At 38.8% G+C, this 27,607-nt stretch overlaps 1 pseudogene; it reads right to left on the bottom strand.

The window, feature by feature from the left end:
- Positions 1-1,073: 1,073 nt before the first annotated feature.
- On the bottom strand, positions 1,074-26,978 carry LOC132550595 (uncharacterized; annotated as a pseudogene).
- Positions 26,979-27,607: the final 629 nt, after the last annotated feature.

Here is a 27,607-nt window from a genome sequence, read left to right as displayed (position 1 = left end):
AGTATAATCACAGTATAGGTACCGGTGTACATGTAGATATAGTGTAAATATATCTACATCACAGTATAGGTACACGTGTACATGTAGATATAGTGTAAAATATCTCCTACATCACAGTATATGTACATGTGTACATGTAGACATAGTGTAAATATATCTCCTACATCACAGTATAGGTACAGGTGTACATGTAATCATATTGTAAATATATCTCCTCCATCACAGTATAGGTACAGGTGTACATGTAGATATAGTGTAAATATATCTACATTACAGTATAGGTACAGGTGTACATGTAGATATAATGTAAATATGTCTACTACATCACAATATAGGTACAGGTGTACATGTAGATATAGTGTAAAAATATCTCCTACATTACAGTATAGGTACAGGTGTACATGTAGATATAGTGTAAATATATCTACATCACAGTATAGGTACAGGTGTACATGTAGATATAGTGTAAATATATCTCCTACATTACAGTATAGGTACACGTATACATGTAGATATAGTGTAAAATATCTCCTACATCACAGTATATTTACATGTGTACATGTAAACATAGTGTAAATATATCTAGACAGAGATAATAATAATCACAGTATAGGTATACATAGATCTCACTGTACTGCGTGTATATGGTACAGGTGTACCTGTAGATATAGTGTAAATATATGCACACATCATTTTTCAGTAATGCCATTTATTTATTTTCTCTTTGTAAACGAAGTGCTTGTCGTTTTATAGATTGTTTCCAGTCTACAGTCTATTTACCACAATGACTAGTCATACATGTAAATTAGAAATAGCGGTTGCCTATATAACTTCAACCTGTTTCCTGTTAAACAGCTTCAAACCATCGTGTCTATATACTTAATCATTTTAAGAAGAATGAAAAGGGAAAGGAAAATATTATATTATTTCGGAAAAGAGTGTGTGTGTACTACCGGCCAACGATATTGTTTACCAGATTTCTCATAAACATCGTTTTAATTTTGTTAAATCACATCACAGACTTTAAATAGAGTCTCTGTTGGCGAGCGATGTGCTGACAATAAGCGTCTGGTTTAACGAGAGTATTTGTGAAGGACGCCACATAACGGATATACGTTGAACTTCCGTCTGAAACCGTCTTCCCAAGTTATCACAGGACCAGGATCAGCCCCAGACTGGGTTTTTGGCGCACACGCCAGATCAAGCCATGTTCCAAATGGCCCTATGATCAAACACACTTTAGGTCCATCGTGGTCATTAGGCTGTCCAGTGTGCCAGTTTGTAAACTCACTTTTTGCTTTCCCCCGAAACACGTCCTCGCCGCTAGGATTCGTTCCATATAACCAGTGAGGGACACCAGAGCGCCGTATGATTATCTCAGCAATATCGTTCCATTTTTAGTTAAGCAGAACAGCAAGGTCTGCATTCTTATTGACGTTCTTGCACCTCTGTATAGCAGCATCCCTAGTGTCAAAAACGCCGTACCGGGGATAAAATACGGAATCCTTGAGTGAAAATAAACAATATCCTTCCTCGAATGGTTAATGCTGAGCGCATTCGTACTTGATACTAGACACTTTATTGGGTGGACGATCGCTGCGGACGGTGGACCGATGAATGAGTCGAACACCTGCCACTTCTACTGGATTCTGTGTGCCGGGTCCGGCAACAAGTGCCACCGACGGATTATTAAGTAGCAACAAGTCCCTTGACTTATACTGATGAGCGTAAATCAGATTTGAACCTAGTATCTTTGCCATTAATATGTCTTGAATCAGTTGCGTCTGCTCTTTGGATAACGTAACATTTCGGCCATCTTGCATTTCTATATATTGACCTGATAGTCGGTTGAGAGCGATAACGATTGTGTCGTCATTGGTAACAGGGTGTTTGTACATAAGAGGCATGTTAATACTTTCATTATATCCACTGACGAATACAATGTTTTCCAGATAGGCTCTTTCTTCCGGTGTAAACATATCGACGATCTCCCGGAGTGGTACTATAAGAGTTGGTCCATTACTGGTAGCGTTGACGCAATATATAAGAGTAAAGTGATGTGGAGCATGAACACTGTTTCCGTCAATGTGCCATCCTTCAACTCCCTGTCCAGGAATACCTTCCATGGGGTCATTGGAAAAGAACTCTATACGCGGATCTGGAGTCTTGGAATGGGATGGCCGTCTCGGTGAACTTGTTTCTCGAAAAGCTGGACCCAGCAGATTTGTGAACTTGATCTGTTCTTGCCATGATAAATCCTGGTCACGGAACAACAGGAACCTGTACATATACGCTTCCTGTCTCAGTGCGTTTGCGCAGCTTTGATTCAATGAGGTAATGTCAACGCCGCTGACCCCAGCACCAAATACACTAGTGAGTGGTCTTACATCATATCCACACGTAGCGAAGTGTCCCTGTGTAAACAAACGAAAACGTTACAGAGAAGATTCAAAGATTAAGAAAATAGTCCATTTCCAAAGTTATCCAACAAAATTACGACAAAATTCTCAAATGTTACCTTTGTTTAATCTTATGTAAGAATTGAATTGCATGTCTCCTTCAAATGATATTACAGCTGGATGGTGGCAGAAAGAAGAGGGTTGATCTGGATCATTAGGATCATCAGCGCACTAAATCAAATAACTGATTTAAGCCCATACACAACTTTAACACTGTTGTAAATCCCAATAAGACACACACATAAACATTTCATACGTAAACCCATGTTGTTTACAACATGTAACGTTAACATCATATTTACCGGAAAACGACATAAGGGAGCTAACTCGTACACGTGTATAGTTCAATACGTATTTTCTGAAATTAAGGAATATTCTTCACCAACAGCTTGCTGAAAAGTAGTTTTGAATAGAAACGTTTTCTCATCAACAAAACTGTCAATATTGTTTACAAAATCTGTAAAAGAACCAATTTCTATTTTTGTATCTTTGTTGAAGTAGCTTTGTAAAGTTATTTCAGGCTATTTTACTGAACAACTTACAGAAGGCCCATCGCAACGGATATTTTTCTATTGCAACGAATCTGGACACAAAATGCAAGACTCCTCAAACCTAAAGAAAACTGAGGATGCGGGTTACACTGATCAGAAGGTGAGCTGCAGGACGAAAAAACCTTTAGAAAACACAATGGAGAAGTCAACGACACAACGCACAAATAAATTGGAACGACAAGATGAAAAGGATGACATTCAACAAGTAGAGACACTAGACAAACTCATAAATCCGACGAAAATCGGTTTTGACACACCGAAATGTCGTGACAGGAGTTAATTGCAAACTCGTAGTACTCGAAGTAGAAGACAAAACACTAGCAGTTGTAAATATCTGCGTTCTAAATAAGCTACAAAAAATCTTTTTCTTTTCAAATCTTCATTAAATGATATTAAAGAATTTCACGGAAGTGGATGTGTCGCATGCCCAGCAAGGTTTCTAGAGATGAGTTTTATGGAACAATAGCCGTAGATATTTATTGTATTTTTTCTATGCATATAGTTTGACCATTTGTTTGGGATGTGATGAGTAAGCTTGCAGATAAGATGTTTAGTGTTGACAGGAACTGAATACCGCCGATAGATTTTCCTTATTAATACAATATAATAATTTTATTGTAATTCTTACTTTTTAAAAGATAGTTAAAGATATAAAACATGTTGATTTACACTCATTTCCATGTACAGTCTATATGTATCAATATTTGTAATGTTAAGATGAGTATTTGCTATACATGTTAAAATAGATGTAAAACCAAGGAAATAAATGTTATTTGTAGTACATCATCTGATCTTACAGTTTCTGTGATAGAGAGTAAAAAGTTTGGAAATAGCGTAAGTTCTTTTTAAATGAATAAAATCAATATTCCTATTGATATCTGCAAATCTTAACCAAACAACACTGTAATCAAACTACATGTCATGTTGTGTTAAAAAAACATTTTGTGGTCTTAACCAGACAACACTGTAATCAAACTACATGTCATGTTGTGTTAAAAAAACATTTTGTGGTCTTAACCAGACAACACTGTAATCAAACTACATGTCATGTTGTGTTAAAAAAACATTTTGTGGTCTTAACCAGACAACACTGTAATCAAACTACATGTCATGTTGTGTTAAAAAAACATTTTGTGGTCTTAACCAGACAACACTGTAATCAAACTAAATGTCATTTTGTGTTAAAAAAAACCATTTTGTGGTCTTAACCAGACAGCACTGGAATCAAACTACATGTCATGTTGTGTTAAAAAAACATTTTGTGGTCTCAACCAGACAACACTGTAATCAAACTACATGTCATGTTGTGTTAAAAAACATTTTGTGGTCTCAACCAGACAACACTGTAATCAAACTACATGTCATGTTGTGTTAAAAAAACATTTTGTGGTCTTAACCAGACAACACTGTAATCAAACTACAGGTCGTGTTGTGTTAAAAAAACGTTTTTTGGTCTTAACCAGACAACACTGTAATCAAACTACATGTCATGTTGTGTTAAAAAAACATTTTGTGGTCTTGATTTTGTTTATTCTAGGGGGTATTAAAAAAAAGAAAAAACAGAAAAAAGAAAGAAAAAAGGCAGAACATGCATTGTATTTTGATACGAGTTTTTATAGTACAAATTAAAGCAAAATGGAAACTTTGCATCAGACTTGCTGTTATTCCATTGAAAATTCATAAACCAGGGATATGAACTTACACGTGAATGATAAGGTATTCAGCATTTGTTATTGTGAGGACTCATCTGAGGACTACTAGTTAACACAATTTACAGACTGTACATAGATTCTTGAGTCTTTTAAACAATGTTATCAATAACATTCCAATTTAAAGTAACGGCGAACCTGAACTTTTGCCATTGGACCTGAAAAGCAATCCCAAGCAAGCACTTTTGGTAAGGAAGCACTGTATGAAGTTTGAGCTTGCTCGACCAAAAGGAACTGACGTTATCTATTTACAGCAAAAGTGGCCTTGAACTTTGATCTTTGGATCTGCAATGCACTCCTAAGCAAGCGCTTTCAATTAGAAAACGCTGTATAAAGTTTGAGCTCGATCGGTCAAAGTGAACTGAAGTTACTGCGAAAAAAATCTTTGTGTGAACGACGACATATTAGTATAGTAGCAGGTGACACAACAACGATACAACATGTACCTATATGTCACCTTAAACAGGTGACACAACAACGATACAACATGTACCTATATGTCACCTCTAGCAGATGACACAAAAACGATACAGGAACGAACATAGTAGGAGGAGACTTCAATGGGGCCTTAAATATTTGTGATAGAAAAAGTAAGAATCAAACTGCATAATTAATCACAACATGTTGAACGATACAGATTATAAGATCAAACATAAATAATTGCATTCAGTAAGTACAACAATACTGTAATGATTGCAAAAAAAATAAAAAAGAACAATAGACCAATATGGAATTACTGTAAAGTGTTGACAAAAAAAAAAAAAAAAAAGGAATACTAAGATATAGTACATAGAATTTGAAAAGAGAAAAATCGGAAGTAGCACAACTTGAAGAATGTCTTCAAGAAATAAACAACAGAAATAATAGTTCAGTAGCTGAAACAGAAGAAGCAAACGAATTAAAAACGACATAAAATGTCTATGAACAAGAAGCAAAAGGAGCACCGACATCAGTTACGAGGTTATAATAGACACAGTTTATAGGTAAAGACTACAGATGTATACAATCCTAAATCCAGAACATATATGTCATTAGATATACATCAAAACAAAAGCTTGAGGCAGTACAGTCAACATTTATACCATCATATTGTTTGGAGATATAGCATAGATGGCTCACAGACGTTTGAATTTACTTTCAACCTTCTATTTGATATGATAGAAGAAAATAAGAACAAAGTGTTTAAGTTGAAATAGATGCAGTGCATTATTGCAAGTAAATACCACCTCCATAAATAGGAAATATAGGGGAATAACCTTCGTAATGTATGTGGTGAAGTAGAAGATTAAGAACATTACGTTATAGTATGTACATAGGTTTTTGAACGCAATGAAAGACATTATGGAAGACATGGGACTTTCGACATCTTTGAAAAATACATTGTGCTTGGCTATAAAATCGGTAAACTAAAGCATAACGAAATGAACATAATTTTATGTCTAACATATATATACTATTTATAAATTTATCCATTTAAGTGATCAAAAAGAAGAATAGTCTACCCATGATCTGTCTTCAAATATAAGTTGAATTGCAGATATAGTGAAAAAAAGAATATGCATTTCGATTGTTTAGTCTAAAAATATTAACGAAAAAAGCATGCCTTATATTTTACACTAAATCTTTCTTTACGATGTATCAGATAATCGGTCAATCGTTTGAAAGTATGATGATTCAAATCCAGTTACAAATCTGTGTATTTCTACCGTTGATGCATACCACATACCTGTGACGCATGTGCTAAGGCCAAATCTTATTACACAGAAATTACTGGGGAATGTTATCCCATACGCCTTAAAATGTATGAAGTAATATGGAAAATAAGTCTTTAGCTTTCAAAGAATTTTGTTTTAGTAGTTGAAATCGAAGTTCCAGAGTGCGTGAGGTGCGAGGAGGTGTCGTCGTCAAATAATTTAGAAGGACTTTCAATGTTACTGGTTACTTCAAGTGATACAAAGAAGGGGGACCTAAACTGAGCCTATAGCAAAACCAGCACTTGAAGTTTCAATGGAAGGTTATCTCCTACAAAGACTTGCTGATTACAATTACTGACAACACAAGCCCTCTCGCACACACTGTTATTATTCTATGATAACAAGAAATGTACTTTATTTACTTAGTACAAGATTTCATTCAGGGAGAATGTATTCACATACACCCAATGCGTTCATGTGAATAAATATTGTTGTATCTTTGCAAAATGATACATCACTTTGAAGAATGATGATGTCGAGCTGACATTCATTTATAATAGGTATTCAAGATACAAATAACCCTACATCTTTGAAGAATGATGATGTCGAGCCGACATTCATTTATAATAGGTATTCAAGATACAAATAGCCCCACATCTTTGAAGAACGATGATGTCGTGCTGATATACATTTATAATAGGTATTCAAGATACAAATAGCCCTACATCTTTGAAGAATGATGATGTCGAGCCGACATTCATTTATAATAGGTATTCAAGATACAAATAGCCCCACATCTTTGAAGAATGATGATGTCGAGCTGACATTCATTTATAATAGGTATTCAAGATACAAATAGCCCCACATCTTTGAAGAATGATGATGTCGAGCTGACATTCATTTATAATAGGTATATCACTGTAGATTGTGAGCATGTTCTAACACACCTGATGTATTCTTGGGAGTTGGGTGGTGTACACATGGTATTTGCAGATTGCTGCAGGTAAGCTGTCAAATTTCTGTAACAATGTCTTAGGTACAGGAGCTAAACACTGGATATGTACATAAAAGTTAACCTGAATCATGATACAAAATAAAAACAAAACAGTACTGGTATGGAAGCTATATGAATATGTGTTGACAACCAAAGCATTGGGTAAACAAATTGTATTATCACATCTTCACATACTGATAAGTTCGTATAAAATGAAGTTAAGATTTGGCATTGTTTAGGCATAATCTATATATTGCAGGTACAGAACATATACATGTACTAGATACAGGTTAACACAAAGTATGTATATATACATCAATAAGTGGTCTTAAAATGTAAAAACTCTCAGGAATTCTGGCAGGTTTTTGATTCATGCTACGACAAAAAGAACGGAAAGGAATTATTAAATACTTGAATTATTTTTTTACTTATGCTATTCGAGATATTTTTAGCAATTGAGTGTTTCTTAATTTATCTATACATTTACATTTGTAAAAAAGGAAACTTTCGAGTACTTGTGCTTCAGAACACCGCTCTGTTTGAAATTTGCTTGATATCTATGCATACTTATGAATTTTGTGTCTTAATCTTATTGGTTATGGCTAATGTCCTCCGCCATCTTGTGTAAATCTAAATGGTATTATTTGTATATATGCTGTTTCATACGGAATGAAATAAAATTAAAACATTAAAAAAAAAAAAAAAAAAAACTGAATCGGAAACATATTGTCTGGCATCTATACACAGGTATGTTACAGTTTTACTATGGGTGTAAATACCTTCACGGGAATGTAAAACAATTACCGTGGTTATATGTACTTGCACATGTATGTTACAATTTTACCGTGGTAATATTTACCTGCATAGGTATGTTACAGTTTTACCGTGGTAATATTTACCTGCACAGGTATGTTACAGTTTTACTGTGGTAATATTTACCTGCATAGGTATTTTACAATTTTACCGTAGTAATATTTACCTGCACAGGTATGTTACAGTTTTACTGTGGGTGTATATACCTTCATGTGAATGTTACAGTTTTACTGTGGTAATATTTACCTGCATAGGTATTTTACAATTTTACCGTAGTAATATTTACCTGCACAGGTATGTTACAGTTTTACTGTGGGTGTATATACCTTCATGTGAATGTTACAATTTTACCGTGGTAATATTTACCTGCATAGGTATGTTACAGTTTTACCGTGGTAATATTTACCTGCACAGGTATGTTACAGTTTTACTGTGGTAATATTTACCTGCATAGGTATTTTACAATTTTACCGTAGTAATATTTACCTGCACAGGTATGTTACAGTTTTACTGTGGGTGTATATACCTTCATGTGAATGTTACAGTTTTACCGTGGTAATATTTACCTGCACAGGTATGTTACAATTTTACCGTGGTAATATTTACCTGCACAGGTATGTTACAATTTTACCGTGATTGCATTTACTTTCATATACCACATAATGCATACAGAGTCGACACAGAATTAGGAACACTGCACAACATAAACATTACATACATGTAAGAAGTGTCAAAAACTGTCCGATGTAATTTAGAGTGAAAACTTAGAGGAATGGTAAAATATACAAATCTTACAAGTAAACGTATACAAAACTGTAAGATGTTATTAAGAGAGAAATCTTAGAGGAATGGTAAAATATACAAATCTTACTACAAGTATACGTATACAAAACTGTAAGATGTAATTTAGAGAGAAATCTTAGAGGAATGGTACAATATACAAATCTTACTACAAGTATACGTATACAAAACTGTAAGATGTAATTTAGAGAGAAATCTTAGAGGAATGGTAAAATATACAAATCTTACAAGTAAACGTATACAAAACTGTAAGATGTTATTAAGAGAGAAATCTTATAGGAATGGTAAAATATACAAATCTTACAAGTAAGTATAAAACGTATACAAAATTGTAAGATGTAATTTAGAGAGAAATCTTAGAGGAATGGTAAAATATACGAATCCTACACGTAAATGTATACAAAACTGTAAGATGTTATTAAGAGAGAAATCTTATAGGAATGGTAAAATATACAAATCTTACACTAGTAAACGTATACAAAACTGTAAGATGTTATTAAGAGAGAAATCTTATAGGAATGGTAAAATATACAAATCTTACAAGTAAACGTATACAAAACTGTAAGATGTTATTAAGAGAGAAATCTTATAGGAATGGTAAAATATACAAATCTTACAAGTAAATGTATACAAAACTGTAAGATGTTATTAAGAGAGAAATCTTAGAGGAATGGTAAAATATACAAATCTTACAAGTAAACGTATACAAAACTGTAAGATGTTATTAAGAGAGAAATCTTAGAGGAACTGTATAATATACAAATCTTACTACAAGTATACGTATGCAAAACTGTAAGATGTAATTTAGAGAGAAATCTTAGAGGAACTGTATAATATACAAATCTTACTACAAGTATACGTATACAAAACTGTTAGATGTTATTAAGAGAGAAATCTTAGAGGAATGGTACAATATACAAATCTTACAAGTAAACGTATACAAAACTGTAAGATGTAATTTAGAGAGAAATCTTAGAGGAACGGTATAATATACAAATCTTACTACAAGTAAATGTATACAAAACTGTAAGATGTTATTAAGAGAGAAATCTTAGAGGAATGGTAAAATATACAAATCTTACAAGTAAATGTATACAAAGTCAATCCGATACAGTGTAATAGAGAAAGTTGATCAAAGCTATCTATGATAAGTTATGGTATAAGGAAGGGGAGGAATTTATCTATGACTGTAATCAAAAGAATGAATTAATGTAGAGTTATCGAAATGTCGGAAAAAAATATCCATACAAAATTTTGTCTTATTAAGGTAAAAAAATGAATATCAACAAATATTTGATTCGCGGAAAAAACTGTATTACACGGTATATATATATATAAATCTTAAATTAAAACCTTAAAAAAGAGATAAGTAGACTATTATGTAGAAATAAAATAAAACCTACTACAGAAAAATATGTTTAAACAGATATTCAATATATATAAATGATTTGTTTTATCATTTATTCTCCATTTTTTCACAAGATATATAATAGACATACATATAACGATATGTTATTGATGACAAAACGCTGGCGCCTCAAATATATAAACCAGGAGGGGCATTTAAACGATCAAATCATGCAAGCACAGAACAATCATTTCTTATAAAGGTGTCGACACTGTAAGGTTATTGATGACAAAACGCTGGCGCCTCAAATATATAAACCAGGAGGGGCATTTAAACGATCAAATCATGCAAGCACAGAACAATCATTTCTTATAAAGGTGTCGACACTGTAAGGTTATTGATGACAAAACGCTGGCGCCTCAAATATATAAACCATGAAGGGCATTTAAACGATCAAATAAATCATGCAAGCACAGAACAATCATTTCTTATAAAGGTGTCGACACTGTAAGGTTATTGATGACAAAACGCTGGCGCCTCAAATATATAAACCATGAAGGGCATTTAAACGATCAAATCATGCAAGCACAGAACAATCATTTCTTATAAAGGTGTCGACACTGTAAGGTTATTGATGACAAAACGGTGGCGCCTCAAACATAAAACCATGAAGGGCATTTAAACGATAAAATAAATCATGCAAGCACAGAACAATCATTTCTTATAAAAGGTGTCGACACTGTAAGGTTATTGATGACAAAACGCTGGCGCCTCAAATATATAAACCATGAAGGGCATTTAAACGATCAAATCATGCAAGCACAGAACAATCATTTCTTATAAAGGTGTCGACACTGTAAGGTTATTGATGACAAAACGCTGGCGCCTCAAATATATAAACCATGAAGGGCATTTAAACGATCAAATAAATCATGCAAGCACAGAACAATCATTTCTTATAAAGGTGTCGACACTGTAAGGTGAAATAACAAAAATAGACCTGTAAACATCGGAAAAATTTAAACAAACAGACAAAGACTGTGTATACCTAGACCCAAACTTAATTTAAATTAATCCTAAGAACATTTTCAAAGTAAGAATATAATGTAAACCTAAACTTTTAAAGCATGTGGATTTAGCAAAAGAAGAGCTGTTTTAGAATTGAAACTACTGTTGAATTTGAGAGCATACTTTCATATTCACTTCTTGCTGTAAGAATTGTATTAATGCAGTTCTTTAAAGTCATAAAACGTAAAGGACCTCTTTCAGGAACAATGAGTAAAAGTCGGTGGTACAGCTCGTGGATGGCACAACGTTACATGGCGTGCGATGTGCGTACGATGTCTACACGATTTCTGCACGATAGGAAAATTGGACGAAATAACCATTCGACATTTATGTGCACATTATGCGGTTCTTTCACACAAATGTGCTATTCTATCGTGGTTGATATACATTTAGAACTGACTTTTAAATAAATGTTGGATAGGGTTTAAGAATACATATAGTATATATCCTAATTAAGCCATTAATATATAGATTGGACACTTGCGAATATATCAGATATAGAATAAAAACATACTCTGAATAGTTAGATACACTCGTAATTTTAAGTGTTTTGTTTACAAATAGCCACGCGTGACCAGATTTCATTTCAGTAATAATTACCATAACTTTAGTATGCAAATACAGTACCTACACCCATCTTTGCATCCCAACAACAAAAGATTCAAAAGAAAAACAATCCCGCCCTCCCTACGATCCATGAGCCATCACGGCAGGAACGCAGAGTGATCTCCCTTCCTCTTACCTTTATGGCTGCCGACGAATGCGGAGGTGTCTGAGCTAAGTGCTTTTCTTACTCCTTCTCTTCGTACTGCCATTGTCGTTTGAGTATATTGTTACTCTATTAGTAGTCTATAAACCCATCTCCCAACTTATATTGTGAAATTAAGTATTGTCATTTGTTTATTTTGACCGTATTTCCGGCCGTTTTTTCCTCCACGTATTCGAGTTCGTGACTACTTGTCTCGTTGCTCGGATTTCGTGAAGTTGGAATTTGTTTTCTTGCTGCTTTGTCGGCCGTTTTGTACGACCGTTTTCTTTTTTTTTGCAGTACAATCTTGCTGCGTACGGTAGGTTTTATGATCTCGTTCGTAGTTTTTTGATTGTTAGAAAACTTTTTATCCTTGTTTTCATTGTTACAATTTTTTATTGTTTCGATGCTGGATAAAGGTGCCGGGTTTACGTCGAGGGTCAGCGCATGGATGTTCCTATTTCTATAGATAATGGGAACCCCATGATACCTGTCCCATTTGCCGACATTGCAGCCAGACCTCACTATGTGAACTTTGTTTGCACATGGAGTCTGCTGCTTAGGCTCCCATGCCTTTCCAGCTAACTTTCCGCCGGAAGAGGGATTCGTCCTCTTCTTCCGGTAAGGGAAGTAAGCTTTTTAAGACCTCCCTCCTGAAGTTCTGAACCAGAGCGTTCCTGCTGGAGGTGCTCTCGTTCCACCGAGCTCCGCCCTTCAGCAGGGGGTGGCTCCCCCTGTCCAGGTGCGTCCTGGAGTAGGGGGGGGGGGGCAGCCCGACCCTGACTCGGCGCAGTCAAGGGTCGAATTGGCCGGTAGCTCTCGATAGGCGGCGGTGTTACCGTCGGAAAGGGACTTCCGGTCGAGGTCTCTGATTCCTTCAGGGACCTCGGCACGCCAGGTGGCGTCGTTGGTGGGGGCCGCTTTGACTCCGGAAATGTGCCTTCGGGTATAGGTTCAGGGGCCACAGACTTTTTGTCAGGATTGTCTGTGGCTACGGGGATTAGTGACACTTGAGTTCACTAATCCTGGTGTCAGCGCGGGGTCTGTTTTCCCACCCTCACAGGCTTCTGGCTCTGGGACTTCCGTCCCAATCCAGATTTCCCAGTGCAGGGTTTCCCAGGGGGTTTTCCTCCAAGGGTTTGGGGCTTCAGGCCAGGAGTCCGGTTTCCGGTCTCCCTTTCCCCAGGGCTCAGGGAGTAGGGGTGCCTGCGGGCACTTATTCCTGGGTCGCCCAGGCCAACCTGCGGATGGTTTTGGGTACCAACAGTTACTCAGCAGTTACGGGCTTAGCCCGTACATGTCTGGGTTTCCACCTGGTGGGAGTGGCGGTTCATCCTGGTCCTTTGGACAGGATGTCCAGCCCCAAATTCAGGCCATCTTGGCCAGTTCTGGGGTCACTCCCGGCCCGCTGGACCGTTCCCATTCCCTCAGGGGTTTGGGTTTTTACCCCATGGGTCTTCACTCGTGGAACCCATAGGGGCTGGTCTCTCCTCTAGGAGATGTTATAGCAGTGCGGAATCCCCCCAATGTTCTGCTACTTCGGGGGCCTTGTTGGCCGGTCCTATAAAGGTTTGCCAGACCTTAAGGACTTCCGCCTCCAGCGCGGACCCGTCGGTCTCCTGTTCCCAGGAGTCGGCTTCGGGTCTCCGACCCAAGCCTACAGCTACAGCTGTTGGTCGCGCTGCGTCCAAATGCCATAAAGAGGAGTTCCCCTCTGCGGAGATGGCTCCTCTGGCGGCCCCTGTTCCTCCCAAGGGGACTTCGGTCTCTATTGAGGAGGAGATGGACATCGAGGGTGCGGGCTCGGCAGAGGAAGACGATGTCATTCATCTTTCTCCTGGGCCAAGAGGGTTTACAAGGGGAAGATGGCCCTGAGACTGCTGAAGCCGAGGCTCAGCATGTGCTTTCTGGGATGCGGGTCCTCCGGGCCAACATCTCCCGGATTCTCAGGGCGGAGGTTTGCCCACCGCCTCAGCATCGTCGGCGCCTGAATCCACCATCCTTCTGGGTTCCCTGGTGGCTCCTCGGGCTTCCGTTCGCTCAGATCGGTCTCTGCCAGAAGGCAATATCATGTCTTCGGTTCTGGCCACGGCCCGGGCTCCGGTTTTAGAGAAGGACTCCTTCTCTACCCGTGCTCCCGGGTTTGTCGGTCTGCAGCTCAGTGTTGGTGAATTGTCAGAGGCTTCAGCTTCCGACTATGCCACACATGATGGGCAGCTGGCCTCTCAACCAGCACAGCTGGAGTTGAGACAGCTGGCTGCCTGGCCCGGCAAATCAGTGGACCAGGTGGTGCTCGATCCCAAAGAGCACCACAGGATGGAGAGAATGTTGCACCTCTCCATCCAAGTTCTGTCATACATAGACTTCCTGACAGTTTGTCTATACAGGGTATCCGATTTGCCTGAGTGTCGGTTATCCGAGACAGAACAGCCGACATACAGGACACGGCAGTCTTGCAGGTTCTCTGCTCGTCAATGCCGTGTTGGCTAGGCAGTTTTCAGTTCTGAAATTCCGCCCAGTCCAGTAACCCTACCGTTTCCGCTTGTTGAATGCCCCCTTCTAGGGCTCTACCCTGTTCAGGGGAGCTCTTCCTTGGGTTCAGAAGGATATGAAGGAGGACTCGGTCGCCTCAGCACTTATGGTGAAGAGGTTTCAGGCTGAGAAGGCCAGTGCCTCGCAGGGGTCAGTGCCTCCTAAGAAGAAGGCGAAGTCTTCGGCTGCTCAGTTTTCTGCACAGCCCAAGTCCCAACCTCACTTCAACGGCAACAAGGGGAAGGGTAGGAAGGGTAAGAAACCTCCTGGGGGCAAGAAGAAGGGTTCCTGACTATTTCTGCTTCTTGGCCGCGAAAGGCGAAGGGTATGGCCGGGTGGACGTTGGTTCTCCTTTCCCGGGCTCATGTCCTTCTCCTGCAGGCTCAGGCTCCGGTTGGGCAGACGATTCTCTGGTCTGGCAGGGGCTCGATCTGCCCCATCCGGAACTCCCTGTGGGTGGACGTCTCTCTGCTTTCCTTTCCTAGTGGCAGGATATTACAGAGGACGCTTGGGCTTTTGTCGGTGGTCAGGGAGGGTCTAGGTATTCCCCTTCTTCAGGATTCGTCCCTCGCCTCCTGGCCGTTTTTGTTTCTTTCCTCCTCCCGGGGATTCAGAAAGGGCACGGGTGCTCCAGGAGGAAGTAGGGACCATGCTGCCAAGGCAGAGATGCCCTTGGGGCTCACGACAGCTCCTTTGGTGTTCACCAAGTTGCTGCTGGTGTTTCCTTCACTCATGCAGAATAGACGTCCACATCTATTTCGACGACTCCCTCATGCCTCTTGGTGTGGGAATCGTTAGTGAAGGACACTCGTCTGGTCCTGAAACTCTTGCTCAGAGTCGGCTTCATTCCTTCCAGAGAGAAGTCAGAGATTCCTTCATATTAGGACCTCTTCTTCCTGGGGAACCATTTTGACATGGTTCGGGGCTTAGCCCTTCCACCTCTGGAGAAGTTTGAGAAGGTCAGGGCTCTGGCTCTGACTTTCATCACTTGGTCGCTTGTCCAGGTACATTGGTTCCTCAGTTTTCTGGGGTATCTCAACTCCTTGGCATATGTGGTCCCCCTAGGGAGGATTCACATCGGACCTCTCCAGATGTTCCTCCTGTCTGACTGGGTTCCGTCATCCAGGAGGCCTGGATCCCGCTTACCCAGTCGGTCAGGGAGTTCTTTTGCTGGTGGACCATTCAGGAGAACGTTTTCCACGGGGTACCTCTGACCAAGCCTATCCCCTCTATGATCCTGTTCATGGACGCGTTTATGACAGGAATGTGAGCTTACCTCGATGGCCAATGCCGCTTGGGGGAGTGGTCTGGCGAACAACTCTCGGAGCACATCAGTGTACTCGAGATGAGACTGTTCATTTGGCTCTGCAGTCCTTTAGGGGTATCCTGCAGTCCAAAGTGTGGCTACCGACAACAGTTGTCGCGTATCTGGAGAGACAGGGGCCACCAGGTCTCATGTCCTGTGTGCCCTCTCCATCCACATCCATCTTCTCTGCCAGGACATGCAGTTGACCATAGCGGTCAAGCATCTTTCTGGCAGGCTGAGTGTGTTGGTGGCCACTCTCCAGGCGCCACCAGCCGGTGTTGACGGAATGGCAGCTGTGTCCCTTGATTTTCAAGGGGAATTGTCAGGCGTGGGACAGACCTATTATAGACCTGTTTGCCACTTCCCTGAACAACCAGCTGCTAACCTTCGTCTCCCCGGTCCCAGACCGTAAGGCGTGGGCTGTGGACGCCCTTTCTCTGGAATAGGAAGGGACGTATGCATATGCATTCCCTCCCTTCAACCTGGTGGGCAGGGTTCTACAGAAGTTCTGTGAGCATCACTGCTCCTTACTTCTGAGAGCCCCTCTGTGGCCGAGGCAAGCTTGGTTTCAGGAGCTCTTGTCGTTTCTGGTGGAGGAGCCCTTGGCTCTCCCCACCAGACCGAATCTCCTTCGCCAGCCTTGGCCCAGAACGACACACTCTTGACCAGAGATTCTCCACCTTCACGCGCTGAGGCTATCTCTGGAAGCCACGCCAAGGCAGGCTTTTCTCAAGAGGTGTCAGATTGCATTGAGCAATCAATCAGGGCTTCCTCTTCTGCCGTCTACCAGTCACGTTGGATGATCTTCTGTGATTGGTGTGTCGGCAAGGAAGCTTATTCATTCGAAGCCTCTGCATTTGATTGCGGACTTCCTAATCTCCCTGTTTAGGTACCGCTATCTGCCACCTGGCACTATTGCTGGCTATCGTACAGCTATTGCCAGAGTTCTTGCTTGTTATGGCAGGAAGGAGATAGGTTAGTCCTCCTCTCTTTCTGCCCTAATCAGAGGCTTTGCTATGAATAGAGTTGTTTTTAGCGAAGAATCAGGTTCCGGGGTTCTCGCACGATCCCATCAGGATCCTGGCTGTGACTAGCTCGGAGGAGCGAGATAGGTTGCTTTGTCCTTGTCGGGCTCTTAGGTTTTATTTTGATAAAACCAGGGGGGGCGGGGCTCTCGATCCCGTCTGTTTTGCCCATTAAACAGGGGCAACGAGATATCTCCTCCCAGTCGGTTTCCAGGTGGGTTTGCCAGGTGATTTAGTATGCTTACGAGCATTTTTGATGGTCTGGCTCGGGCGAGAGCGAAAGCGCGGTCTCACGAGGTCAGGGCCCTTGCTTCATCCTGGGCCCTTCTCTCAATGAGTCCTCCTTTCAGGAGGTCATGTCTGCAGTATTCTGGCAGGGCAGGGATACCTTAACAGATTTTTATCTGTGATCCCTAGCTTCCCATTCAGAAGGCCTGTATTCATTGGGACCTTTGGTGGTGGCATAGTCAGTGGCTGGGCCTCCTCGTTAGCCCCGGGCCATGTCTTTCCGTACGGCGGCATGTGGGTACACCTGCTCTTTCACAGAGAGGTCCCTTCCTTCAATTTAGCACTCTGTTCTCCCTCCCTACTACTTTGGTTGTGCTGAAGGGGCTGCCTGGCTTCTAGTCACCACTACGGTAAGACGAATTCGCATACTAAAGTTATGGTAATTATTACTGAAATGAAAATGAGGTTTTTTAATGTAAAACCAATTTTCATGATGTAATACTTACCATAACTTTATGGAGTCCCACCCTATCCTCCCCTCTTCCTTATCTGCCTGGCTGCCCCTCTGTGGGGTTTACGCCATAAAGGTTATTAGAGGAAGGGAGATCACTCTGCGTTCCTGCCGTGATGGCTCATGGATCGTAGGGAGGGCGGGATTGTTTTTCTTTTGAATCTTTTGTTGTTGGGATACAAAGATGGGTGTAGGTACTGTATTTGCATACTAAAGTTATGGTAAGTATTACATCATGAAAATTGGTTTTACATTAAAAAACCTCATTACATATGCATTATATATGTAAACATTAACGAACGTCTCTTTATATCACCGCAATGAATCATTTAAATCCTCATACCGTCAGAAAGGAAATGGTCTGTTCACTACCTCTGTATTACTCTCATTTTCATTTGGTAAACAGAACATATCTGTTCAGGTAAATTTTAAGAGATGTGTGAGTTACACGGGCGACCAAGTCGGTACCGATCCGGACCTGCCAACATTTACCTGTACTTCCTGGCCAACATGTCAAACTTTACACCTGAGTAATTTTCAGCTATAGTCTGTTCCTACTTTCCTTGACAGAAAATATAAAAACGACAAGTTGAATATGATTTATAAAATAAAGATTTAAATAAAGTTATGTAGGAAATTATATTTAAGTCTTAAATGTTTGCTGCAATTCCTTAATATATATGTACTAAAATCTACATGCATTATGTAATATATTCTAAAATCTTAATCTCAAGAGGTTAAATTATGATATCAATAAGAAATATATTTACAAGTGTTTTAATAAATTTGTTTTCTTCATGAAAACGTAAAAACATCTATTCCGTGCTAAGAGTAATTCTAAAATATATAATATCCTATTAGATGTTGCTGTGTCTTCTGTTCATCACTTACAGGATTGGTAGAATTGTTAAATATAATTAGATATAGTTAACATTAACTGCTTAAATGTTGTTTTATCATTTGATAGTCCCAGTTCGTGAAATAATGGCAATTGTGTACCTTAATATTTACATACTATACTAGTGTTATTGTAACTCATATTAATTAAAACATGGATGTGATGAAAGAAGACATCAACGCTTGGATGGGTGTTACCATTTCGTCTTGGCTTGGGTGGGTTGCTACTTTATGTGTCTATATAAGTGTATATTCATAAATAATTGAAATAGTTGAAAAATAGTAGTTATAGGTGAATTTTCTTATATTCCTATGTTTTTCCATAATTCAAAAATAGCTATGTTTCTTATATATAGGTTATATAAGTAAGTTAATACTGTAAATGCATTTAATGTGAAATAAAAATGCATGTAATTCTTAAATATCCAGAGTTATTTTTCTCTTGAAAGTAGGAAGTTTTATGAAGCAGTCTATAGCCTTACCTGTTATTATCTCCTATTGTTCTACCTTTCACACCTGGTCTCACCCGGCGAACAAAATACCTTACCTGTATACCCAAAATATCAAAATGTTGGCTTAGTGAGAAGACACCGATAAGATCAATGTAGGTCCAGTTTTATTTCGAAAACGGTCAAATTAAAAATGACTTTTATAATCACTGATCAGTTTTAATGTTCCTGTTATCATGCAAAATGTGCGATCCTATCTCACTGTTCTGCGCACGATACTGTATCGTGCGTGTGTGCGCACGAAGATTTTGGCGCGTTGTGCGTTAACAAAACTGTGCTTGTAGCACCTTGAGTGACTACCCATGAGATAGGATTAAAAAAGTCAAAAGGTCCATCAGGCCTGCGCGTCGACCCACTTAGTGTCGTAACCATAGGAGTATGACAAGGTTCAGAGAAAATATTAAAACCACAGTGTACATTACCAAATGATAGATGCATCAATCAGACATTATGGCGGTGAATAGGTATCAAAATATCGCAAAATATAACAAAAACATACAATTACAAAATTTAGAAAGTTTCTTTTTTTCACATTTGTTCACATTTTTCGGCTAAGACAATATTTTAAAGAACTGAAGCATGTATTTCAAGTTTGAGTACACCAAAAATCATCATATATTATTTGGACCTTTATATCAAGAATATCTAATCAAGAAAATCGAGAACCGGTAAAGGTATCATATCTAAGCCAAAATATTAATATTTCAATTTTAGTCAGTTTGGTTTGGGTTCGACAGGGGTCAGTATTTCCTCAAAACATCAGTTGAAGCAATGGTTCACAAAGTCATAGCATGCCAGTATTGAGTAAGTAGATCCTGCTGCAAGTTTCCATGTCAAAAATAAATATAAATATTGTTAATTAATAAAAATTGACAATCTCGAACTTGAAAAAATGATAAAAAAGTTTTCTTGAAATAAAAATAGCTATATCCGTACTTAGTACACCGAATATTTTCATCAGATAATTTGGCTCATTAGCTGAAGTGCATACAGTGAAAATTTCAGAAAAAGTTGAGAACCGGTAAAGCTGCCATTTAAAGGCTCGAGAAGAGTTACTGTATTTCAAGAAATTGTAATGAAGTTCATGATGATATATGCCATGCGTGAATCTGCGGTTTTTCAGTTTTTCAGAGTTCATGTTTGTCAGATATACTCCTCTACTTTTTGGCAAAATTAAAAATTGATTGAGCATGAAATAACTGTTCCAAATCTTACACTCTAGATTTCTTTCACAATGCTGTGTATATTTTGAACAAAATGTTAATGCAATTTGTTTGGGAAAACTCACTTAACAACTCATAAGACGACACATATAGAACTTTAGACTACTGTTCAAATAAGCTTCAGGCTACAGTTCAAATAAGATTGTTTTCCACTTGTCTCGTTCCTAATCATGAGAGACGGTTAAATCCCGTACGAGAACTCATTTAACAACTCATGAAGCAGCACATGTAGAACTTTAGATTACCGTTCAAATAAGATTGTATTAAACCTGTCTCGTTCCTAATCGTGAGAGACGGCTCAATCGCGTACGAGAACTCACTTAACATAAGGCGACACATATAGAGCTTCAGACTACTGTTCAAATAGAATTGTATTAAACCTGTCTCGTTCGTAATCGTGAGAGACGGCTCAATCGCGTACGAGAACTCACTTAACATAAGGCGACACATGTAGAACTTCAGACTACTGTTCAATAATATTGCATTCCACCTATCTCGTTCCTAATCGTGAGAGACGGCTAAATTCCGTACGAGAACTCACTAAACATAAGGCGACACATATAGAACTTAGACTGCTGTTCAAATAAGATTGTATTCCACCTGTCTCGTTCCTAATCGTGAGAGACAGCTCAATTCCGTACGAGAACTCACTAAATATAAGGCGACACATGTAGAACTTTTGGCTATTGTTCAAATAGGATTGTATTCCACTAGTCTCGTTCCTAACCGTGAGGGACGGCTCAATCCCGTACGAGATCTCACTGAACATAAGGCGACACATGTAGAGCTTTAGGCTACTGTTCAAATAAGATTGTATTCCACCTTTCTCGTTCCTAATCGTGAGAGACGGCTCAATCCCGTACGAGAACTCACTAAATATAAGGCGACACATGTAGAACTTTTGGCTATTGTTCAAATAGGATTGTATTCCACTAGTCTCGTTCCTAACCGTGAGGGACGGCTCAATCCCGTACGAGAACTCACTAAAAATAAGGCGACACATGTAGAACTTTAGGCTGCTGTTCAAATATGTTTCCTTTCTACCTATCTCATTTCTTATCGTGAGAGACAGCTCAATCCCGTACAAGAACTGTCTAAACAACTCATAATGCGACACATGTAGAACTCAGTCAGTACACAAACAAACGAGTTCGACCAAGTTCCATGTGGAGTAAATCACAGACTGTCATACCAAATCTAAGATTGTTCAAACTATGAAAGTATGGAAACGCATGGGGGAAATGTAAGTGTGATCGGTATAATAAGGTTTCGTCAATTTTTCGGACATCTGAGATCATTTTCTGTCTTTCATCAGTTTCGACCGTGGGTTTGAGGAAAAGATTACAGACCTGTCAATACACACCAGATCTAACGGGGTCAGATATATAGCCTCATTATCCAGTAGTTCAAAAGTACCACCTTACAGGTGGTGGAAGTTACTTTACATTTTGTGTTTGATGTACACTGACTGCATGTCAATCCCACTGGAAGAAAACAATTATAGACTGTAAATATTATACATATCTTGATATATTTTGAAAGGGTGCATATTTTATGTAGGGCTATGAAAGCTTCCTTTTTTATGCTTACTGTCTTTCTTGTTTATTTTTGTATTGCCTTAATTCATCTAGCAGCATGGCGACACGGGAGGAGTTCATGTCGATGGGAAAAGAAATGGGCTTGCAGGGATCAGAGTTACACAGTTTTGTGAGCGAAGTACAAGGCTAGGAATGAATGAGAACATGCCAGGAGTGTCAGGAGGGATAGAAGAGGGAGAAGGATAGGCATTTTCAGAAAGAAATGCTGTAAGAACAAGTCAGCTTGTTCTTGGAGAAAGAAGAAGGAAGTACGAAGAGAGCAACTAATTTATAATGAATTTTAGCATTCAGAGGTAACGCCACCCGTCCGAGATCGAACACGTCATCATGGTCCTTAACTTCCTCAGTTTAAGAAGAGAAAGGACAATATGGATTCGTATTTGCAGTGATTTGAGAAATATGCTACAGTTCAGAACTGCAACCTGACTAATTGGGGAGCGAACTGAAGTGCGGTACTTCAGGGAGAGACACGCTGCTTCTAGCGGAACAGGCCAATGACTTTAATGAACTGAAGAAGATTCTACTTTGAGAAAACAGAGGAAGGATTTAGGCAGGCATTCCGTTCATCAAGACCAGAGATTGGAGGCATTTGTGCGGTTCTCTTTAAGGCTAGACAACTATTTCGAATGATGGAATGAGATGACCAAGACCGACAAGACATATGATGGTTTGAAGGACCTTATTTTCAGGGATTAGGTTATATATGGTTATGACAGGCACTCAAAGTCTTGAAAGAAATAATCCCTTCACTCTTCAAGCTAGCGGACCAATTTGCCGATGCCAGAAGTAGTAGAAGCGGCAACTTGATGACCTCTAGAAACCCTTAACAAGGAGACATCAAACCACATCAGAACGTTAACCCGCAGTCATGGAAAACCAGCCGTGCAATCCAAGGGTAGGAAATGTTATGCCTCAACCAGGACATTTGTCGTATGGGTGTCGTGGTAAGAAGGCATCAGGAATTGCTGCTGCTGTGGACGAGGCTGATCCAGAGGAGTAGTGTAAATGAAGACTAGAGGTAGAACTAGATGACTTCCTATAGGAAGTAGCAAAAGAAGAGGGAAGGATCGCAGCAGCAGGGTATTGGATTCATTATCTGCGGACAAACGACCTCCTTATCTAAGTGAATCATGTAACGTGGTGCCGATAGCGAGAGGCTGTGTTGGTAAACAGTTTGGCACGGTACTTAGGAACAGCGGCTTTAGCAGTGTTGTGGTGAGCAGGGATTTAGTAAATCAAGCTAGGATAGCGGACTGTTAACAGTTTTGCTCGTCAGCTGATGGATCAAAAACGCAAGTTCATGTAGTAGGGGTAGACATTGATACGCAGTATCTAAATAGGAGAGTGGATGCCTGGGTGCTGGGGACACCTCTTATAACCTAGCAGAGAAATGATTCTGAGAAAACAGTGCTGTGTTCCAAAATATTTTCTCTTGTAAGATGTTTACGTCCAAGGAACAAAGGAAGAAAGGAACAATTACTTTTTCTAATGTTTTACTATAAAATGAAATGTTTTCGATGTACTGGAAATTGCTATCTTTAAAAACGATTGAACACTGTTTCCATGATATATCAGTCTTCATTTTTACCCAGAATAACAGCAGTGGATCCTCGTGGTTTGGAGTGTAAATACCAGTGCCAATAGAGGATGGACAATTAGAAAGATAATTGTGTTCATTTTCTACAAGTTCAGGCTTTACAATCTGCATCATCCAGAAAGGAGAAACGCAGAGTAACAGAAGACTCCTACTGTCATAGCATATGTAATGTCTCCAAACGATCGTTGATGATTTCATTTGATCCTGATGGCAGCTGGAAAGTCAACATTTCTCTTTCATCAGTGCGAGGTTCAACGTTAGGGTTAATGTCTTTCCCTATGAGATGATGTGAATAAAAACGTGAGGAACACGAATACTATAGCTTGTGATGAAAGATGAGTTGGTTTTTTGCGCACATGAGCAATATGGCCCAGTGTTGATAGAAACTCTTGATACATAGTGTGTATTTTGCGTGTTTCGCCACTTATCATCATCAACACTAATCATGCGATAGGCTATTTCAACATAGTGATAAGACAAAGTAAGTAGAGCGACATGCTCATTCAGTATAGTAACATGCACATTTAGCAGAGCGATATACTGAATCCGTAGAGCGATAGGCTCTGCCAGTACAGCGATAGGCTAAGACAGTGAAGCGATGGACTAAGTCAGAAGAGCGATAGGCTCAGTCAGTATAGCGATATGCTCAGTCAGTACAATGATAGCCTCAGAAGAACGATTGGCTCAGAAAGTGAAGTGATGGACTAAATCAGAAGAGCGATATGCTCAGTCAGTACAGCGATAGGTTCAGTCAGCACAGCGATAGGTTCAGTCAGCACAGCTATAGGCTCAGTCAGTACATCGATATGGTCAGTCAGCACAGCGATAGGTTCAGTCAGCACAGCGATAGGTTCAGTCAGAAGAACGATTGGCTCAGAAAGTGAAGCGATGGACTAAATCAGAAGAGCGATATGGTCAGTCAGCACAGCGATAGGTTCAGTCAGAAGAACGATTGGCTCAGACAGTGAAGCGATGGCTAAGTTAGTACAGCGATAGGCTCAGTCAGTAGAACGATGGACTCATTCAGTATAGCAAAAGGCTTAGTTAGCAGAACGATATGCTCAATCAGTAGAGCGCTTGGCTCAGTCAGTCGAGTGATAGGCTCAGTCAGCATAGCGACAGTCTCAATCAGTAGAGCGATTTGGCTCGATCAACAGAATGATAAATTCACTCAGTACAGCGATACTTTCAAACAGAAGAGCGTTGTGCTCATTCATTAGAGCGATAGGCTCATTCAATAGAGCGATGGTCTCAGTCAGAAATGTTATGGCTTAGTCGGTATAACAATAGGCTCAGTCACTTTCTGCGCCCCTGACACATGTCGTGACAAAATGAATGGAAAAAACGCCAATTACAGCTGATACGCTCCTTTTGAAGATTACAAAGGAGCGACATATAATCCTCAAAACCTTTTCAATATGCCTTTATGCGACCTCGAGATTAGTTAAATGTACGTCAAAGGATCATACTAATATCTTGATCTTGTCCACAAAGTGTCGCACCACGGAAAGACTTGTGACATAGTCGAAAAAACCAAAAAGAATGAAAATCTGGTCATAGCAGTGTAAGGATTCAATAAATGATTTACATTCTATATCGGAATCTATTTCAGTGTTGTATGCCAAATCTTATAATATCACCAATCTTATGACGTCACCAATCTTATGACGTCACCAATCTTATAATATAATAATAATAATAAATTTATTCAGGAAAGATTTGCACAAAATGTATGCAAAGTATGATAAATAAAATACATGTTACATAGTACATAAGGTGAAAAATTGACATGAATAAAACATGCAACACCGGAACATTAAATCACAATAAAGACAGCTGATATGTTAAACAAATCTATCCAAGGATAACCCAAAAAGCGTAATAATATACGCTTATTTCCGTTGGGGTCCTTCAAAATGTAGATAAAAAACATTATCTGTCTCAATAGTAAATATAATCACTGTTATGTTTCTCTTTCATTTTGTCTTGAAAGTGACGTTTTACTTGAGATTTGAATCTTTTTTGGGTATTGTTTTTGTATTTTCTGGAAGTAGATTCCATTCTTTAGCTCCGACAAAACAAAATGATGTATATTCAGCTCCATGAATCATTGGCAGAGTAAAATTATATGTTGAACGAGTATTTTGCAGTCGTGGATTTTTTTCAAAAGATGCAAACATATAATTCGGAGCTTTTTCATGGAAAATATTAAACATATGATTCATTCTGAGCTGACTTACTCTTGAAACAACATCAAGCATGTTTACCCGAAGAAAATCATTATGTGTCAGACTGTACCTATTGTGAACATTCAAAATAAATCTAATTACTTTGTTTTGTGCTACTTGTAAATTCCTTTTTAAGTTTTTTCGATAAACCTTCGTACCAACTAGTACATGCGTAGTCAAAGTGACATAAAATCAAAGAAGAACATAGAGTTTTTCTTGACCTAAAAGATAAACACTGTTCATTTCTATACAAAAAATTGAGACGTTGGTTGACCTTTTTGACAATTGAATCTACAATTTTTCCACCCGATAATGAATCGTTGATGTCTATGCCAAGATATTTCACACATCTTTTGACTTCAATTACATGATTATTACACACAATTTTAAAATTCGAATTTTTTGCCACTGGATCTAATTTCCTTTTTGGACCAAATATAATGCTTTCTGTTTTACCTAAATGCAATGAAAGTTTGTTATCTACTAACCAATCTTGACAGGACTTCAACATCAAAGACAAAGTTTGAGAAATAACTGCTGGGTCTCTATGGGAGAATAATATTGCAGAGTCGTCAGCGTACAATATTATCTTGCAGCTTGGATTAATACACACATTACATATATCAGAAATAGTAAAGGCCCTAGCAAACTGCCTTGGGGTACACCGCAACCTATGTTACAAGACTCTGAAACTGTTAAGTTTACATTCACAATTTGTTTCCTTCCAGTGAGATAAGACTGAAACCAGTCTAGCGATTTTACACCAAGAACAGAGAGTTTGTCACATAAAATTTTATGGTCTACCGTATCAAATGCTTTCTGCAAATCAAGTAAAATCATACGTGTAAAAAGACCTTTAGCATTCTGAGACTTAATATGATCAATCAGATGTATTAAACACGTATCTGTTGAGTATTTGCTTCTGAATCCTGACCTGACTGGAATTCATACAGTAAGTTATTTCTGACTAGGAATGTCTCTAACTGGCTATATACAGCACGTTCTAGAATTTTAGATACAATACTTAGAATACTAACAGGACGATAGTTTTCAGCATTTAGTCTATCTTTCTTCTTATAAAGTGGTTTAACCTTAGCTGTTTTTAATTCATCGGGAACAACACCCTCCGAAATAGACATGTTGATCAGAAAGGTGAGATGGATTTTATTGATTGAGGCAGCATCTTTAAGAAACCTAGCTGGTAATCCATCCAGTCCTGTGCTCTTGGATGTGTTTGATTTAAATAATTCTTTTAATACAAAATTTTCATCAACATGTTTTAAATGAAATTTGTTACCGCTTCTCTTTCTGTAAAATGATTTCACCGTGTCTGATGAAGCAACGAACCTTCCCGTTCCCGGGGGCAACCTTTCAACTAAAGAGGCAGCTACATTTGAGAAAAACTGATTAAAATGATTTGCTGTTTGATTATTATCATGGCACATTTCACCGTTTACTTTCAGAACTATATTAGAGTTTGATTTGGCATTTTGTTGATAGCCCATTAGTTTGAATTGTCTCCATAGTTCTTTTGAATTATTTTTATTCTCTTAAACTTTCTTGTTGAAAAATTCGGATCTAGCTATTTTACATAATGTTTGAACACGATTTCGGAGTTTTTTGTACATGTTTAAATCTTCTTCTTTGCCAAACTTTTAAAAAGATTTTCTTATCTTATCTCGCAATTTAATGTTTTCTAAGATTTTATTTGTTATCCAAGGTTTCGTTTTTTTTTCAAACGAACTTCTTTGAATGGTGCTACTTTGTT

Source organism: Ylistrum balloti, unplaced genomic scaffold (genome assembly GCF_031769215.1).
Source record: "Ylistrum balloti isolate Yb309-2 unplaced genomic scaffold, AGI_CSIRO_Ybal_v1 Utg370132, whole genome shotgun sequence".
Classification (NCBI taxonomy): domain Eukaryota; kingdom Metazoa; phylum Mollusca; class Bivalvia; order Pectinida; family Pectinidae; genus Ylistrum; species Ylistrum balloti.
The sequence above is the reverse complement of the archived record's forward strand: the minus strand, read 5'-3'. Positions and strand labels throughout refer to the sequence as shown.